At 39.9% G+C, this 19,988-nt stretch overlaps 1 pseudogene; it reads left to right on the plus strand.

Moving 5' to 3' along the window:
• Positions 1-17,763: 17,763 nt before the first annotated feature.
• On the plus strand, positions 17,764-18,809 carry LOC115259756 (uncharacterized; annotated as a pseudogene).
• The last annotated feature ends 1,179 nt before the right edge of the window (positions 18,810-19,988 follow it).

Raw genomic sequence — 19,988 nt, forward strand, 5'->3', positions numbered from 1 at the left:
CAAGACTTACCTTACGGCTAAAATATAAACGACTCATAGAAAAGTGATCATTTTCCATATCAAAATCAGAAAGTGCCAATAAAGAAGTATGGGTGGGAGCAATAATAAACTATAAAATTTCCATAAACAAATCAAAAAGTGCATGAATAAATCAAAATTTCCCATGAATAATTGATTTTCGAGCAATACAAAATGTCGGAATTTCCACAAATAATTCAAAAATTGCAATAAATAACTACATTTTTCCACCAAAAAAGTTTAAATTTTCCATAAATAAATGTGATTTTTCCATAAATAATTAAAATATTCCCAATTGAAAAACATCAAAGAAGCAATTGAAAATTTAGCAATAAATACGAAACAATGAGTAAAGTAAAAGTTCCGGCCGAGCCATGCGGCGAAGCCGCATAGAGGATTGAGGAACTGAGGCGGCAGAAGGCCGCCGAAGTTTCCGAAATCCGACGCGCCGTAACTGCGTCGATTCGGATCTAGGCAATCCACAGATCCAAGAATTTGCCCGGTAGAATGCGAACAGAGGTGTTATCGCTTTTTTAAGTCCGACGAGCGTTAGCGAGTTCAGACAGCAAGCGATTATCTGTCAAATTGCACATATAGTTTCAGTCTTTCTATCATAATAGTTCTGTGATGTAGTATGTTCGATTTTTTTTTTGTTGGAAAAAATGTAGTTTTCTATTGCAGTTGTTGATTTATTTGTGGAAATTCTAGCATTTTTTACTGCTCGAAAATCAATTATTTATGGGAAGTTTTGATTTATTTATGCGCTTTTTGATTTGTTTATGGAACTTTTATAGTTTATTATTGCTTCCACCTCTATTTATTTATTGACAACTTCGAATTATTTATGGAAACTTTCTAATTTATTATGGGGCGTTTAATTGGCTGCCCTTACCTTACCGATCAGGCTAAGGCCGGGGTGGCTTCTGCTGTACATACACACACTCAATCTTGATATCCCTGTTCGGTAATTTATCTTACGGTTTTAGAACCGTAAAACGAAAAAAATACCGAGTTCTCAGTTTTTCCCCAGATAACCACTGAAGTTCAGTACTGCTATTTGAGTTTATACCGAATTCGGTATAAGTTTGTACTGATAGCTCAGTAATACCAAACATCTACTGGGTAGAGAAGGAAGTCAGTACAAGAAAGTACCGACTTTTCAGCATCTGAGCAATAAAAACATTTGACAGCTTTGACAAAAAAAACTACCGGCAGATAAAGCTTCTGCGTCATAACCTTTGGCGGAGAATCTTAAATCAGGCGAATTTTCAATTTTTAACGAGTTATCTTTATGCCTTTGCTGTTTTTCATGGTAAGTTTTGGAAAATCTCGATTAGCAGCACAGAGCTGGGCTGAATTGACATTTCGCGAATGATTACTTTGTTGAAGAATTGCAGGAGACTTTTGAAAGAGTTGAAATTGCTCTCTTGAGAATTGAAGAAGTTTTGCAGCATGCTCCGGATGAAGCTGCAAATACATTCGAAATATCAATTCTCTGCTGCCTTTGGTTCTGCCGGAACTGTGTTGAACCATATTACTTGCCAGGGATTTCGATCTTTTCATAGAGCATTGCTGCACCATGGCACCATCAAAGAGAGGCAGTAGGGGAAGTTGAAGTTCAAAGACCCCAAGGTTGGAGGGAATGTATTGAAATTGAGTCGACTGGGAGGGTAGAAAACCGCTTGAGGAACTGGAAAACTCAGTAAGACTAAATAAACAAGCAAAAACATTACCGAAAAAGTCAGTAATAGCTGCATCAACTTATGCTGAAAAAGTCGGTATATGTTTGACAGTTTGACGTTTTCTTAATTACTGAGTTTTCGGTTCTTCCGAATCATTACTGAGTTAACTCTGCTGTTCAAAAACCCAGTAAAATTTTACAGAGTTCGGTAATCAAATCTGAGTGTGTAGTAGCCGCCTCCATTCCACTCGGTCCATGGCTGTTTGTCTCCAGTTCCGCACTCTGCGTAGAGGGTCCGCAGATCGTCCTCCACTTGGTCGACCCACCTAGCTCGCTGCGCTCCACGTCTTCTTGTACCGGTCGGGTGGCTCAAGAGAACCATTTTAGTCGGGTTGCTATCCGACATCCTGATGACGTGATCCGCCCACCGTAGCCTTCCGATTTTCACGGTCTGGACGATGGTTGGTTCTCTCAGCAGCTGATGCAGCTCGTGGTTCATTCGCCTCCTCCAAGTCCCGTCTTTCATCTGCACTCCGCCGTAGATGGTACGCAACACCTTCCGTTCGAAAACTCCAAGGGCGCGTTGGTCCTCTGCACGTAGGGTCCATGTTTCGTGCCCATAGAGGACGACCGGTCTAATCAACGTTTTGTAGATGGTTAACTTTGTGTTACGGCGAACTTTATTCGATCGTAGAGTTCTGCGGAGTCCAAAGTAGGCACGATTTCCTGCCACAATGCGCCTCTGAATTTCTCTGCTGGTGTCGTTGTCGGCAGTCACCAGTGAGCACAAGTACACGAATTCTTCAACCGCCTCGATTTCATCACCGTCGATAGAAATTTGGGGTGGCGGGTGCGGTGATTCCTCCCTGGAGCCCTTTGCCATCATGTACTTTGTCTTCGACACATTAATGACTAATCCGATTCGCCTGACTTCCCTCTTTAGTCGGATATACGTTTCCGCCATCGTCTCAAATTTACGAGCTATAATATCAATATCATCAGCGAAACCATGCAGCTGAACGGACTTCGTGAAAATCGATCCATTCGTGTTTATCTCCGCTCTCCTAGTTACACCTTCTAAAGCAATGTTGGACAGCAAGCACGAAAGACTATCACCTTGCCGTAACCCTCTGCGAGATTCGAAGGGGCTCGAGAGTGTCCCTGATACTTGAACTACGCACATCACTCGATTCATCATCGCCTTTATTAATCGTATCAGTTTATCCGGGAATCCGTATTCGTGCATAATCTGCCATAGCTGTTCTCGATCGATTGTATCATACGCCGATTTGAAATCGATGAACAAGTGATGTGTGGGCACGTTGTATTCGCGGCATTTCTGCAACACCGTTTCGGTTGGCTAACATTTGGTCCGTTGTGGCGCGTTCACCCATGACTCCAGCCTGATATTGCCTCACGAACTCTCTTGCAATCGATGATAGACGGCGGCATAAAATTTGATAGAGTATTTTGTAGGCAGCGCCCAGTAGTGTGATCGCGCAATCCAACTTGTTGCCCTTTTTGTGGATTGGACACACTATATCTTCCATTCCTCCGGTAATATTGTGCGTTTAGCACTAAATTGAATTCCGAAAAAACTTCATTGACTTCCGCTGCCTTTCCTATGCGTTAAACATAACGTCGGAAGTAGTGCGCTGTACAGTAAATCTGATTTTCTATACAGCGCACTACTTCCGACGTAAGGTTTAACGCATAGGAAAGGCAGCGGAAGTCAATGAAGTTTTTTCGGAAACCAATTTAGTGCTAACGCCACAATACTTCTCTCTCCCAAATCTTGGTAATTGTGGGATACCCTATTATCCGTTGGAGTATATAATAATATATACCCCTCGGTTCGTTGTCGATTGAGGTTCATCCAGCCAGTGAGCGTTCATTTCTAACACGAGCTCCACTGACGTACGCACGCAGAGTATCAACTCGGCCTCTTTCTCCTGTGAACCATCGACCCGGCAAGATGTGCCGAGCAGCATCGTGGCGTAAGTACCGACGCCGTTTGGGCAGCCTCTTGTCACGCGGCCATGTTTTTGAGGTCAGCATCAAAATCCAGGAACGATTATTGTCTGTGGCTGAATCATATCAATAACAATTATAAATTTTATGGAAACTTTATTCCCGTGACGAAGACGAGCCGATAGTATTACGACTTCATTTTTAAATAAATAATTGCGAAATTAAAAAAACATGTTTTGCTTAAACTAACGATTTAAAAAAAAAGAAAAATAAAATTGGTTGTGAAAGAAAGTTTCGCCGCTTTCGATTTTTGCTCCTGGAATTATGTTTGTTTGCAAACTTTGCGCTGTCATGGGGAACCAAGCCGCCGAGCCGCCGCTATTGTGTTCAACGAGGCGGCTGGAAGTGGGAACCAGAGATGTTGGTTCGTTATTTTCCTGTGGGGCAGTATTGCGGTGACAGGCGGCTGCGTTTGGGTAATTCTCTGATGGATGATTATCGGATTTGCACAATGGCGTTCCTCCCAGGTTGCTAATTAGCTAAATAGCAAAAAAAGATGAACTAAAATCAAACATCTTGAGAATTGCTCAACGGGTCGCGGGTGTAGTGAAAAAGTGAATTAGAAATGGAAACAAAATGTTCTCGTTTCTTCCGCGTGGTGCAAGTGATTGATTGTTCTACGGTGAGGGGAGGAGCTGTTGTATGGCAGTGAAAGTGTTTTTTTGTGCATGCTGTTCGTACCGCAGCTAAGTGATTTGGTGTTTCTTTTGCTATCACGATTCGATAACGTGGAATAATCCCAGAAGTTATGGATTGCTCTCTGGCGGAGGGTATGGTTAACTTTGCTACGTTTAATTTGTGCTACCGGACTGCGACAATCGGGAAGTTTTTGACGAGCAGTGTGCGGCAATGTGTGCGGTTCCAGGAATGTGCTTTGATTTCTGCTTTAGTTCGTTTCATGATGGAACGCATGATAGCTGCTTCAATGAATTGGGCCGCTGAGTAAACTGTAAAATGTTACAAACTTTCATGAAACGGGACGTTACGTGAAGAGAGTTGGATTATGGACATGGCATGAGTCGGGATGCTCGATGGAAGTTCTTTTACTCATCCACGAGATGGGACACTCGGTGGAGTGCTATCACAAATCTACCATGGAGAGGGATTCTCTGTGGAGGTTTTAGAAGGATTGTTCACGAAGCGGGACGCTCGGTGAAATATCCGGATAATAGTAACTAGTCATGCGTCGGGACGCTGCGTGATGGCTGCGTCCATGAGATGGAGCGCTCGTTGAAACACAAAGGTAATAAGAAACCTGGTATGAAGCATTGTACTTACGACACGGGACGTGTTGTAGAATGTATTAATGAACATAGATCTGACAAGTTATGATCCTATAATGTGGGTTTTTCAGCATCTGTGGTTGACCGATGAGATACTGGAAGGATTTGAAGGATGCTCTGTGGAGCAAAAAAGGAGCAGTTAAAGGAGTCGGCAGCAGGTGCGTTCTAACGGCTAGCGATGAAGGAGTTCGGAGAACTGTCTGTTGCTGGTGAGGTTTTGCTGATAGAAGAAATTTGAAGCAAGCTGATAGAAGTCATTGTTGAAAAAAAAAATAGCCATCCGTTTAGGGCATATTTTGGGTGAGTGCTGTTTGATCTATTGCTTGACAGTCAGGAGCTGAGGCAGGGAGCGTTTTTGATGAACTTTTAGAAGACGCATTCTCCACATTCTGCGACTAGAAATGTTCAATGGAGTAGAGAAAAGTAGAACTGTAAGTAACCAACCAGAATGGTTATACCTGCCATAATCCTTGGCAATGTCTCCAGAAATTGAATGTATGTTTTTGTAATTGAACAGAAGAGGGAGAAAAGCCATGGTTGTGTCAAGCACTAGTGATTTCTAAGTGGAAATAATGAAATTGTGACGTGTTCAGCCATAGTTTAGGCCGGGGTTGTAAATAAACTAAAAAATCGACGTAGTTTGACAGTATAACTGGCGCAGTGTAAAACTGTTGCGGCATCGCGAAAAAATAAAATCATTCGAAAATATCGGTAGAACGAGGAAGAGGATCAACAGAAATACGACAGAGAATGTTATTGTTTGAGGAATGCATCTCGGATCATGCAAGACTGCTTTTGTTTGAGTTTGGAAATTGCGGTAAGTTAACTATGGGTATGGATGACTGTTTGACAGAATATGCAAGAATAAATATTGGGTGAACTCCAAGTGAACTCGTATTGTGGCCGTACCCGTGAGAGAGGGGATCCGCAGACGACAAGGTGGGCTGGTTATCTTTCATGAGAGAGTTAATGTCAACTGGCAATGCTCTCTTGATTGCAAATTTATTGGTGTTGCCGGATGGGGTGGCCCGTGATTTTCGCATTGTGTTCTGGGTCGGCCCGCTCGATGTACGGTGGATGGGCGTAGTTTGTTCGAGATTGAAGGGCACTCCTTGCTCGGAGCAGTCGATACCAAGTGTTCTGGTTTTGCCTATCTTCGAGTCTTGGAGATACATGGTTGATATCACCAGAAAACCGTAATTCCAAGCAGGAGGAACCGGAAGTTGCCAATTAAGTTGCCTGGTTGTCTAGAAGGAACATTTATGCAAACATATTTTGGGCGGTGTTTCCTTATCGTGGACGAAATATATGCTGTCATATAGGTTATGGTTTTGTCTCCTGATGATAAGCAATCGTTTTGGTAGAAGACGAATATGGTTGTCAATTGAGAACAACAAGCTGCCTACGATTGCCTAACTTTAGAATGGGTATCGGGGCGAAATATGTACACATGTATTTTTCGCGTAACTCACAAATCAACGTGATTTTGTGATGGTCGAGGATTGTAAATGAGCCGGAAAACGGAACCCTATTGAACAACCATATTTTGTTGATAGTCATTGACTGAAGTTGTTTTCGACAAGGCTGGTTTCATCGTGAGCAGCCTGCAGTTGCGTGGATTTTTTTTTTGTATTTGATACCAACTGGGCCACTCATGTTTGTCGGAAGAAACAGGTTAAAATGCCACCTGGATTTTGATTGGCAAAGATTTGTATATAGATATACAGGTATACCTCGATTTAGTGGACATTTCAATTTTTGAAATGTCTATAAAATCGAATTTTACATAAAATCGAAGCAAAATTTTTTATTTTATTTTTATGTAAATTTTATACCAAAATGTACCAAAACATATAAAAATTGCATGAAAATTGAGTTTTCGATAAAAGGCTCGGAGTTTTTGACATATATTAGTAATTGTCGCTAAATAACGAATAAACCACTATCTTGCTTTTTTGTTACGATCGAAATCTTTTGTCTGCAAAACTATGTATGGTTGATTCAAAAGCCAATATTTTGAGCAATGGACATACACAATAACGTTATTTGTATAAATGTCCCAAAAAAAAATGAAAAAGTTTCTAAATTCCTCCAGGGATCCCATCTGAATTTCCTCAAAGGGTTCCTTCGGAAATTTAGAGATTCGTGTCAATGACAAGCACCTGATAGAGCGTGATTACTGGTTGTGCTGTATTTGCCGAACGATCTTTCTGTACGAGTAGTGTAGGTTTGTGCCGCTATCTGCTCGGTCGCCTTTTGTTGCAATGCTGGGGTGTTAAATTAAATTAAGTGAACCCAGAATTTTCAACTTTATTACGACGGTCTCCGAATAAAACTTTCCACATCAAATCATGTTACAGAATATTTCAGAAAATCTTCCATGTGTTCCTCCAGAAGAGTCACAAAGAATTATTTACCGAAATTTCGCAAGATTTGCATCACCAATTCCTCCATGATGTTTCACAAATCATTTCAGAGATTGTTTCAGAAATTATTTAAGTTATTTATTCATAAATTGCTCTAGGCATTCGTACGAGAGTCTTTTGGAGCTTTCATTAGAAAATTTACAAAAAATTATCAGCAATTCTTCTATTATATTTTTATTTGAGGAAACTTTGCCAAGTATTCCGCCAAAAATGAAGGAAGGATTTCTATCAAAAAATCTGTCATGAATACGTTCTTCAAAGATTTGTTTAGAAATTCCTTCTATTCTATAAATTTCACTAAGAATTCTTTCAAAGTAACTCTCATGATTTACTTCTGAAATTCTTCCACTTTTTTCCAAAAAAAATATCCATGAATATGAGTAGAAATTCCTCTATAGAGGAATCTAGGGATTCTTACAAAAATGCGTTCAGAGATTCCTTCAGAAATATCTTAAGACATTTGTTCAGAAATTTTTCCAGAGATTACTTTAATAAAACATTCAGCGATGCCTTCGGAAACTATTTTACAGAAAATGTTTCAAAAATTCCTTCAAAAATTTGAACTGGGATACTTTGGAAATTCTTCCAAGGATTTCACCAAATATTCCCACAGTAACTTCCAATTTCTAAGGATTTCTCCAAAATTTTCAGACAGAGATGTGTATGATTTTTTGTAGAAATTCCTTCTTTACCTTTTTTGAGACTTTTTCAGTTTTTTTTCGAAAAATCTTTCGGAAATTCCTTTAAGCATTCTCTCAAACGATTTCCCAAAGATTTATTCCAAAACTTTCTCCAGGGTTTGCTTTAGAAATTGCTCCAAAGATTTTTTTAAATCTAAATTTCTGTCAAAAAAAACTTCCTGGGATTTCTCTAGGAATTTCTCCACGTTTCTTAAAAAAATGTGAGAACCATTCGGGAATTTTCTCCTGGCATTCCTATAGAAACTACCCTGGGAGTTCCTTCAAATTTTTTTTTTCCAGAGGTTCTTTCAGATAATCTCCCATGGTTTTTATTATAAATTCGACCAATAATTTCTTCAAAAATATCTCCAGATTTTCCTCCATGGATTTCTTTACAAATTTCTGCTAAAATCAATCCTAGGATTCGTTTAAAAAATCTTTCACGAGCTCCTGATAAAATCTTCCAGAGATTTTTAAAGAAATACTGTCAGGGACTTCTTTGGAAACTGCTCGTAGATTTTCTTCAAATCATCCAGGGAATCCTTACGAAATTCAGTCAGCATTTTTTAATAAAATCTTCTAGAGATACCTCTAAACTTTAGAATGTCATTATGGAATTATAGAGATTCTTCCCGATTTTTTTTTTCAAAGCTTTCATCTAGAAAACCTTTCATGAAGCTTCTTAGAAATATTCCATATTTTTTTAAGAATATGATTCACGAATACATTGTGAATCAGAAGCTCAAAACTCTTTCAAAATATCCTTAGAAACTTTCTAAAGAACTGTCTCCGAGGATTGCTTTAATAATTCTTTACAAGAGATTATTAAGGAAATTCCCAAAATTTATTCACATTCCTTTTGGTATTCCTTCAAAACATTTCTCTTCCAGATTGCTCCAAGAATTTCTTAAGAAAGTCTTTGGAAATCCTCAAAGAAAATTTCCTACAGATTTTGCAGACTTCTACAGAGGATTGATATGGAAAGGCTGAAAGACATTATTGCAGAGATTCCTGCAAAAATTGACACAGAGATTTCATCAGAAATTCCGCCGAGCATTCCTCTATGTATTTTCTCAGAAACTTTTCCAGGATTTCCTCCAAGCATACTTCTAAAAATTTTTCTATGGATTTTTCAAGGAATTCATTAAAAAATGTTTAGGATTTTTGTTTGGGGATTTGTCCAGGATTTTATTTTTTCAAAAATATCTCAAGAGGTTTTGTTAGGTATTCAATCAGGAGTTTCCAGTTATTCCTTCTGGAACATCCTCAAAAAATCCATCTATGGATTCTAAAAATATTCCTTTTCTCAGAAATTCATTCAGAATTTTTTTTTGAATTTTCTTGTGATTTTTTTTTAAATTCCTTCTGAAATTTCTTCGGCGATACTTTAGAGGCTTCTTGAATATTACTAGAATTACTTCAGAAATTTCGGCAGGAATTTCTTCAAAAGTTGTTCCGTGGATTTTTCAGAAGTTGTTCCAGCAGTTCCTTCAGGAATTGCTCAAGCGGTTCCTTCAGAGATTCCTCCAGGAATTTATCCTTGGAAATGTACACGTGTAGGTACGCTGAAATCGGGGAATCTTGACTAACTAGCTCTGATTCTACCATGGCAGCACTAGAAATAATTTGTCACACTTTTTGTCATATGGGTCTAATATGGGTGCTCCACAAAATAATTTATTGATATATAGTACTCCACGAGTTAGAAAAGCTGAAAATCCCTGCATTATAAGTCATCATGATACAAACTGCAAGTATTAAACTAATTGAATATTACAAATTTTATCATTAAAAATAATGTACATAAAATCGAGGTAAAATGTACATAAAATCGAAGTACATAAAATCGAGGGTCTATATAATCGAGGGTCCACTAAATCGAGGTATACCTGTATAGATGTAATGCTTCAAGCAGGTTGCATTGAGTGCCATGGTTATGAACAGTAGATGACCAATGCATATCGTCCTGTGTTTAGACAAGCGCTCACTAGATTGTGGTAGTAAGCTAGCGTCAGATAGGAGCGAAAACAATGCGAGCATCCGGAAGGCAGGAAAAGCTGGAAGGATACGATGGGCGGAGCATGTTGTGAGGATGCGGGAAAACAACCTCGTTGGTGTTCGCAAGAGATTCGGATGGTACAAGAAGACCTGGAGGGCAGCGTGCAAGGTGGGCGGACCAGGTGCAGAACGATCTGGCAAATGTGGGACGCGCCCGATAATGGAGGACACGAACCGAGTGTTGTGACGAAGTCTTCTACCAAATTCTTGATTCAGGTTTATAATGATTGTAATGTAATGCTAAATAAATGAACTTTGAAATATTTTGTATATTTACAGATCGGGACCAACCCAAACGTTAACGTAATCATTAATGTTCGATTACTCAAATAGGTCTTACCTTAAAAATTAACGTAAAGAGATTTTAAGATATGAAAGGATTGCAAGAATGAGGCATGTATCAATAGGTAATAATTCACATTAAAAGATTCGTAGAAAAATTATAATGCCATAGCGGAACTTTTATTCGAATCAAGCACAACTTTATGACTAATCTACTTGAATTCCGACAAACAAATAATATATCAAATCTGTAATCTGTAAAAAAATGTCGAGTTATGCTGAGATATTCATTAGAGTAATTATTCAGTAAATGTCTATATTTGACTATTGTTGACTATTCCCACAGAGGTGTGGCATTGTCGAAGACTTTCTTGGAAGGGTGTCTTGCTTAGTGTTTAACAGCGCACTTTGAAAATTTGGTTTTTGGAAGTCTATCAATTGTGGTGGCCTGGGTTTTTTTTCTCAATTTTGAATGTAGAATGCATAACGAGCCAGTTTGGAAAGTAGGTTCTTGTAAGCTGGCAGTGATGAAACACGGAATACTACTGTATCGAGAGCGATGCATTAGCAATGATGGCGTATTCGGTGATCCGAGGAGTTCAGGTATTTGGCAGATGTATTATCTATGCGGCATGTAGGTATGTAACAAGATGGATTTATGTCAATGGATACGTGCAGGTTTGTTTTATCTCATGTGAAGCTAACGTCTGAGTGGCAGCTATTTCGCTACTTCATGAGCATCTTGATTTTTTTTAGAGAAGGAGTGGGATGTGGGATACCCTATTATCCGTTGGAGTATATAATAATATATACCCCTCGGTTCGTTGTCGATTGAGGTTCATCCAGCCAGTGAGCGTTCATTTCCAACACGAGCTCCACTGACGTACGCACGCAGAGTATCAACTCGGCCTCTTTCTCCTGTGAACCATCGACCCGGCAAGATGTGCCGAGCAGCATCGTGGCGTAAGTACCGACGCCGTTTGGGTAATTCTCTGATGGATGATTATCGGATTTGCACAGTAATGAACCAGTGTAGTGCTCTCACCAGTACTTCTCCACCGTATTCAAGAAGCTCGCATGGTAGTTGATCTTCTCCAGTGGCATTGTTGTTTTCAACCGGCCAACCTCCTCCTCAATCGATTAGAGGTTAGGGACCGGATGACTTTTATCCTCCGCACGTACTCCAAGTACTATTACCACGACACCTTCGGTGCTTGCAACGTCGCCATAAAGGCGTTCATCGTAATGATGTCTTCTAAATATTAGTTTATCAGTATGTTTCTGATTACCCGTGCATCTGTCATATTCCAGTAAGAGGCAATATATACGTGCTTAGTTACTTCTCAAATGTTGACCATCAATCAACAACAAACAAACCCACTGTGAGTCGCCACCGTCAACTGTACTGCACAGCTCGCAGTAGTGGGGCAAAAACGGCAAAAACCGACATCAGAAGACAGATAATCGATCGACATTGGAATGGAATGCCGGTCACCATTGGCATAAGAAAGACCAAACAGTTCACATATGTACAATATACATCTTGCGCATCCAAACCTACACCACATCACCCACACCACACGGTGTACGGTGTGTGCGGTGGGTGACAAATTGGTGCAGGAATGGACGACGTTGAAATTCAATATGCGTGTGCGATGTGCGATGTGCGCGCCCAAAAGTAGAATAAATTTATCCCGAACCAATCTGTGGGATAAATTCTGAGCAAATTTGTTGGGAATGTGGAACTATTTCCACGAAGATGGACGCTTTGATTTTCCAAGATGTGCTGGGAAGCCATCTCTCTACTGTAAGAATGGGTAATTTGTATTACATTGAAACGTATTGTGAAAATCAAAGGGAATTTACTTGAAATATGATCACACAATTCGTAGAAGTTGTTACTCCATGATTGACCGAAGCAATCGGAATATAGCGTAGAGAATCAATGAATGAGGATTGCTATCCATAAACTTGCTCAACATAAAAATGTTCAACGGTGTCAGCCACGTTCCGGTCATCAAGAAAGGGTGGGGATGTTATTAAGACGTCCTTTGTTACTAGCTACCGAGAAATCATCTGCTTCAACTAAACTTTAACTAAAATTGTTGTTGTTTGGTAAAGGTACGATTTCATACCAAGAGTTAGGTTGGATGCCAGTATTTGAAACAAAAAAAAAAAGATTTTCGAGCGTTCCCAAACCTCCGAGCATTTATTTACTTGCATATTACCCCGAACACTCCCTTTGCCTTACCAGCTAGCAAGCAAATGGAGTGTAAACTATTGTAAAACAAGCATATGAACGAACGAATGTGTTTTTGATCCAATTTTGCAGCACCAATAAAACCGAGAAAATTGAAAGTTCAGATTCACTACGCCGAATTCTAGTTTTTCGTGTCTCTATGAATGTCCGAACCTCGAGTCAGTTTGGTTAGTCGTTTTTTTTTTTTTCTTGTTTTGTTTCAAACTTTCAAAACCTCCTACGCTACCGTACAATCTCGATCGAATTTGGGTCTAGCTCCCGAATGGGCACTATAACCATGGTGTGTAATGGTTTTGCATATGCAGGAGCTGAAAGTGCGGTCAGCGCTTTCTAGCCTGCTGGAACGAATAAGGCATTGTTCCAGAACCGAATCGATGTACAGAACATGCATGTGCATTGTAATACCTCACAGCTGTTTATGGAAGGTTGTGTTGTGTTTATTCTGTAATGTTGGGAAGGTTCTTTTCAAACTAGAGTTTGAGAGCAACTGGTGTTTGAATTTACTTCATATGGGTGTAATTACCAGAAAAAGTTGATAAATAATGGCGCCAATAACTATGATTTGTATACACTGCGAATACCCAATTTCATATAACTAGTAATTTCTTTGATAAAGATGGTGAGCTTCAATTTTCATCCCAGTCGATGTATGTTATTATTACCCTTTTAATCTTGTTTAAATTATAACTGGAAAATGTTAGGATCACCAGAAGCAGTGAGTGCAAATATTTCTCCAATCGTACAGTTCAGCCAACAAACACCATAACTTCATTACATTTAGAACCGACGACACCGAGATCTAAATTAGTCCAACAACCTCTCCGTTAATTTGTCACGTAAGTCCATTTACGATCAACAACCAGACAGAAAACTTCACGTGCCGTTGAATGATTGAATTGCATCAGAGTCACCCTCTGACCCCCAAACATGGCCGTGTAAGCAAATGATACCTCGAAAATTGATTCCCCCGTCTGGCATGTCGTCCCGTTCAAATCACATATACAATTTTACGACTCATTCACATTCCCTGGGATGCAGCACTTTTTGATTACTTAGGATCTTAGGATTAGCACCACCGCTCAAACGACGACGACGACCGTGTACACTTCCGATCAAAAGTTTAGGATTACCGCAAAAAGTATTCTTTTTTTAAGCCCATATCTCCACCAGTTCCGATGCGCGTTCAAAAGCCAAACTCTCATTCAAAACATAATATTAGACCATACCCTTTCGGCCTTATGATCTTTCCGGCCAAACGGCCTCAATAAAAATGATCGTCGACTTTTTAGAAGCATTTTAAACTTAATTTCCTAAACTCCGCCAACAACGCTTTCCGCACACGGTAAACTTTTCCTAGATGGCGGGTGGAGTTCTGTCTTATCGAATGTATAAAAGAGTGGGTCAACGTTGTGATGATGATGATGATGATGGTTTCCATTCATTGTAGCACGGTACTAAGCCCGATAGCAATGGGCTGTCCATCCAATGTGATTTGATCAAGCAAAACATTATAATTATACAACCAAGATCATACAATTATATATAGTGCAAGCCATCGCATTGGAGGATGCCCCAATGAATGTGAAAAAGAAGAATCTGTCATTCTCCACATAAAAGTTATAATAAGAAGTTGGCATCTCCACTCTTCCCAACCATTATGTTTCGATTGACAGCTCTTATTCCCCTCCACTCCCAAAAATAGTTGTTTTATACCAAATGTTTTATAATAGGTAATGGTCTGGTTTTCAGTCTGATTAAAATATGGGATTAGATTATTTAAAAATTATACATCTCTTCACGACGTGTACTGTACGTAGTATGCAGTAAAACGTCGGAAGTACTGAAACTGTCATGGAGCAAACTCACCGGGTATTTCGCCTGAGTACTTCCAATAAACCTTTTAAACCTGTGTTGAGACGAAGAGTAACACGACGATTCTTCAGGCGCCATTAGCTTCAGGTGGAGCACCGCTGTTGCCGTCTATAATTCTCCCAGAATATAACGCTCGATGTACTCCGATTTTCCAATTCTTGAACCACTGGAAGACTTTTCTTGGCAAAGTTGGACAAAACAAAAGGTCTGATTTCTGGTTCAGTCAATAAGAGCAGAAACACCAGCTGTGTCAGGTAACGGGCTGGTATGTGTCTAGCCGAAGCCAGATACTGCTTTCTCAATAAAGTCAATAACCGGTTCCAGGACAAATCGCACATGATCCGACGTCCGCCTGCGGTATTCTGCTCAGAAATCTCCATCCGTGCCGTGCCACTGTCTTTGAGATCCTTATTGAACCCTTTGACCATGGCGGGTCACCGTTTGATTCAACTCATCGGTCGAGGGGAAGCTCCAATTCTGGCAGAAGTCTTACAACATCCGATGCCCTTCCGTGGTGTAAATATTGCTCAGTAGTCCGTGCCGTGCAACCGTCCGTGGCGTCTTCATCCGGCCCGTCGTCCGTGCCCTTTGCCAAACCGCAGTTGGTTGTCCAAGTAAAAAGAAGGTCCGAGGATAATTTCGACGACGATATTTTCGTTTTTAATAAAATAACTGGAGAAAAATTGACAGGAAAGAAAAACAAAACCGTTCAACTTCAGTCAAGGCCTACTCCTGTAAAAGAGTGGGTCAACGTTGTATGCAGAAACTTTGAATTTGATCGATCAACCCGGAACAAAGCTTTTTCAATCTATATTAGCGTCCAAAACAACTTTGCAAAATTTGGGAGCGATTGAATGCGTCCCCGTATTCCGCATTGCAATTGAAATTTGTATGGAAGTTAGTATGGGAAAACGTACTTTTTTGCACTTTACTCATATAAGTTGAATTCTTTTGTCTAATACCATGTAACTAATGACGTTAAAAACTTTGCCGAAGACTGCAAAGTGATCCGACTCTTGTAAAAAAACTTATTCGCCTGGTAACTTAGGTCAAAAATTGAGATTTTATTATTGATGTTATTCCTTTACATGTTAAATGTTAAGCACCACCGGGCAATCTGTACGTTATAACTTTTTTGACAATAGTCGGATCACTTTGCGGTCTTCGGCAAAGTTTTTCGGCATATCCTAGGCTATACTTTAACCGTTAAAGTTTAACGTCATTAGCTAGATCGTTTTACACGAAAAATTTCAATTCATAAGGAAAATGCAAAAAAGCACGTCTTCCCATACTAAATTCCATACAAATTTCAATCGCAATGCGGAATACGGGGAAGCAACCAATCGCTCCCAAATTTTGCACAGTTTCTTTGGACGCTAAAATGAATCGAAAAAGCTTTGTTCTGAAAAATCGATTTTGTTGACCCAGTCTAATGTATAGTTATGCGGAATTCGAGAGTAAGTCTCGACTTCATAAAAACATTTCGCTCTCATTTGTAGTTAGTGGGCACAAACGCAAGTGTGTTGTGGATTGGCATCGAAGCAGAGAGAGATGCATTTGTGAAAAAAGGAGTGTTAATGGTGTGAACTCGGGTTCAGTTTGGCCTTCTATTCCGCAGAATCATTACCTGTTCTATGGCTTAGTTGGGTGAAGCGCCGTTGGGTGAAGCGCCGTTGGGTGAAGCGAATACGTAGTCGTGGGTTCGAATGGAGAATGGAGATACTTTCAAATGAATTCCTAGAGGAATTCTTGAAAGAATTCCTGGAGGAATCCTTGGAAGAATCACTGGAGAAATTTATTCGTGGTAGAATTTTGGATGAATTTCTGAAGGAATTCTTGGAGGGTTCAAAAATATTTCTGGAGGAGTTCCTGGAGAAATCCAGGAAAAACTATCAACTCTAGATAAATACACAATAGTAAAAATTAAAAAAAAAGTTCAGATGGAATTTTTGGATAAATTTCCGGAGGAATACCTGGATTAGTTCATTGATAAATCCCAGGAGGAATTCTTGGAGAGATTTCTGGAAGAATCCCTGGAGGCATTCACCAAGGAAGCCTTTAAAAAATTCCTGAAAAAAGCTCCGGAAAATTCCTGGAGAAATCCCTTATGGAATCCTTGGAGGAATTTCTGAAGGCATCCGTGAGGAAATTCCAGGATAAAACCCTGGAGGAACTTCAGAATGAATACTTGAAGGGATTTCTGAAGGTGTCCCTACAGGCATTCCAAAAGAAATCCTTGATAGACTTCCTGGAAGGATCTATGGAAGAATTCCTGAAGGAATTTCTGGAGGAACTCCTGAATGAATTTCTGAAGGAATTCTTGGAAGAATTCCTGGAGGAAGCCGTGAGGATATTCATTATGGAATTTCTGGAGGAATTGCAGGAGGAATCCGTGGCTGCATTTCAGGAGGGATTCCTGGAATTTCCTGAAGTACTTCTGGAGGAATCTATGAAGACTGCAACAAGGATTTCGTTGGCAATTTGCTATCTAGGAACTCCGAATCAATCAGTGGAATCTTCTCTTATTCCAGTATCGCTAATTATCCAACATTAAAAATCTTTCACAACGACATTTATAGTTTTTGTAAGAATTATAAAACTAATTTTTTTTTTGTTTGTCATTTTAGGGTAAACGCTCGCTGGTGCTAGTACCAATAGTGGTAGTAATGCAATATAACACATGATATTCCGAAAATTATCTATATTAACACCATTTCATTGAATATATATTCTTCGTTACGCAACGATTGAGTGATAAACTTACGTGTTTTGTCCCTTGAAGTTAGAAATGCTAGAAATGTAACTTTCAAAAGTTGTAGATAATTTGCGGTGCATTTCTTAAGTTTTTCTAAGCAACGACCTTATTTACTCAAGCGTAAAACACGCCGTTAAAGCAATTACTTCTAATATCATTGATTCTAATATGTGAAAACTTGATGAGATTTTTGAAATTCAGTGGATTTCAGCAATTGTCTTTTTTATTTTGAGATATTTTCCCGTTGTTCCGTTTTGGACACAAGATATATGCATGATCGCATAGTGGTGGTATTCCATTGTTTACATGTGACAGTCAACCGAAAATAATAATCAGTGAACACTTTTTGCAGTTTTCTGGTGTAACAACAAGTTATAGCTGGTAAAATTACATTCAGACTATTAAATTCATTACAGAATGGATTCGTCGACGAAGACCGCATCAAAATACGACGAAGCGGCAATAGAGCTGATGACCTCCGAACAAAAAACTTTATACGCTGCGTGCAAAGCTTATGGCATTCCTCAATCTACCGTTCGCTACCGGCTCAGCTGCAAATGGACCACAAAAGTAAGAAAAGGCCCGCAAACGGTTCTTACTAAAGCCGAAGAACACAAACTTGTGCAATACGTCATCAGTATGCAGAGAAAAGGATACCCGGTAGTGAAAGAATCGCTACTGCACCAGGTGAAAACCTTCTTCGGAGCTTGTCCTCGTCCAAATCCTTTCACAAACAACAAACCTGGTAAGTTTCTACTTTCCATACACTTGATTAGTTCTTTCATATTGGTTCTTCATTACAGGACGAAAATGGCTTAAGGATTTTCTTCGCAGACAACTTCGCGAGATAACCTTCCGTACACCGGAATCCGTATCGTCTGCCAGCGCAAAACTGAAGAAGTCTGACATTCGTGGATGGTTTGCGACAATTACATCCTACATGGAGGAGAATGACCTTATGGCAGCTGCGTTGGACCCAACTCGAGTCTATAATGGCGATGAGACATCATTATTCTTACATCCGAAAACAAAGGCTGTGCTTGCTTGTCGCGGAAGTCAAAATGTCTTCGAAGTCGAATATGCTGACAGCCATAAAAACATCACCGTAATGTTTACATTCGGAGCGGATGGATCTGCTGTAGAACCGGGAGTTGTTCTTCAAAAGAAAAAAAGTCAAGCTTCCGGTGCAGTATTTTGTTGACAGTCATTTCACCCATACAGCTGCAGAGGTGGCCGAATTATGCTTGGATTTTGGTATCGTACTTATTTCGTTGTACCCGAACACCACACGCATCACCCAGCCTGCAGACGTTGCCATATTCAAACCCCTGAAAACTGCGTGGAAGAATGTTGTAACAGATTGGCAGGATAATTACAGTGGAGAAACTCTCACCCTGGATCACTTTCCCGCAGTGTTGCAAGAAGCTATGAAGACTGGAATTAAAAAAGGCCAGTATCATTAGCGGATTTAATGTGTCGGTCTTTTTTCTTTTGGATACGATGGGTTTGACTATGAAAAGTGCATTGCTAAATTTGCAGTCTGGAGTGCAACGGTCCCTGTCGTATCTGACGTCAACGAAATCGTGGTGGTTGAACTGACGCTGTACCACCTGCCACGGTTGAGATACCTTCCGAAATGAATATACAGCTTGATGCCCAAGACGTGATTTTGGAGGATTCGGTCATCATTTTTTTTATATTCCTGTTCGGGTTTGTCACTGCGACCAGTTTTTAGATCTATAGTGACATTACCCGTATTCTTAGTGTAGTGCATGTCGCATTACTCAATTGCCATTGAGGGGCAATAAAGTATCGATATTGATACAGTATTTGTTTTGTTCTCTTAGAAAACAAAACAAGAGTACTGATATTGGCCATGCATCGGAAACCTAGCATCACCCTTGTTTTACTGCTAAATTCTCCCCAGTAGGAAGTTTAGGACCCGGGTTTTAACATTAGCAGCAATTCCAATAATGGAACATGTGTTCAGTAATAAGGATTCTAGCATGTTCCTTGCGTATTAGCACTTTCCAGTCTTCGAAGAGTTAGTATACACATGGATCCCTAACCCAATTTGATTTCCTTTGGTGAGGAACTTCAAGATGGTGAGGTTTTAACTATATGCAAAGTAAAGTTGGTAAATTCAGTTTTATTCAAAAACTGTAAGTCACCAAAACACCAGAGTAAGGACTAAATATTATAATTCCTTGAATTACCAGAACACATATTCCAAAATTGAAAAATAGGGCGACACTAGATTTCGGTTTGGTAGATCTATCAGCGCAACGCAACCCAAAAAGGCGATCTGCCAACGCTACGGGCTCCGTTAAAGATCGAGCATCTTTTAAACCCCCTCAACCATTCATCCCTCAGCACGGTTCGCCTGACACCTTGGATTGGGGTTACCTGTTTGGTGGACTTTTACCCCCGGAACAGGTGGTCCGTAGTGCTATTTTAAGCCGGCAGCTACACGGGCAATTTCTTCTCAGGGCAAGCCCTTCTCAGGGCCTGGTGACATATGGATCTTATCACTTAAGGACCGGGTTGGCTTCAGTTCAGTCAATACCAAGGTATCTCAGTGACTCACATGTTACTGAGATAACTTGCGTACTTCACAGCAAGTAGGTATATCACAATGGTCA

The sequence above is a fragment of the Aedes albopictus genome, chromosome 1 (assembly GCF_035046485.1).
Source record: "Aedes albopictus strain Foshan chromosome 1, AalbF5, whole genome shotgun sequence".
Lineage (NCBI taxonomy): Eukaryota > Metazoa > Arthropoda > Insecta > Diptera > Culicidae > Aedes > Aedes albopictus.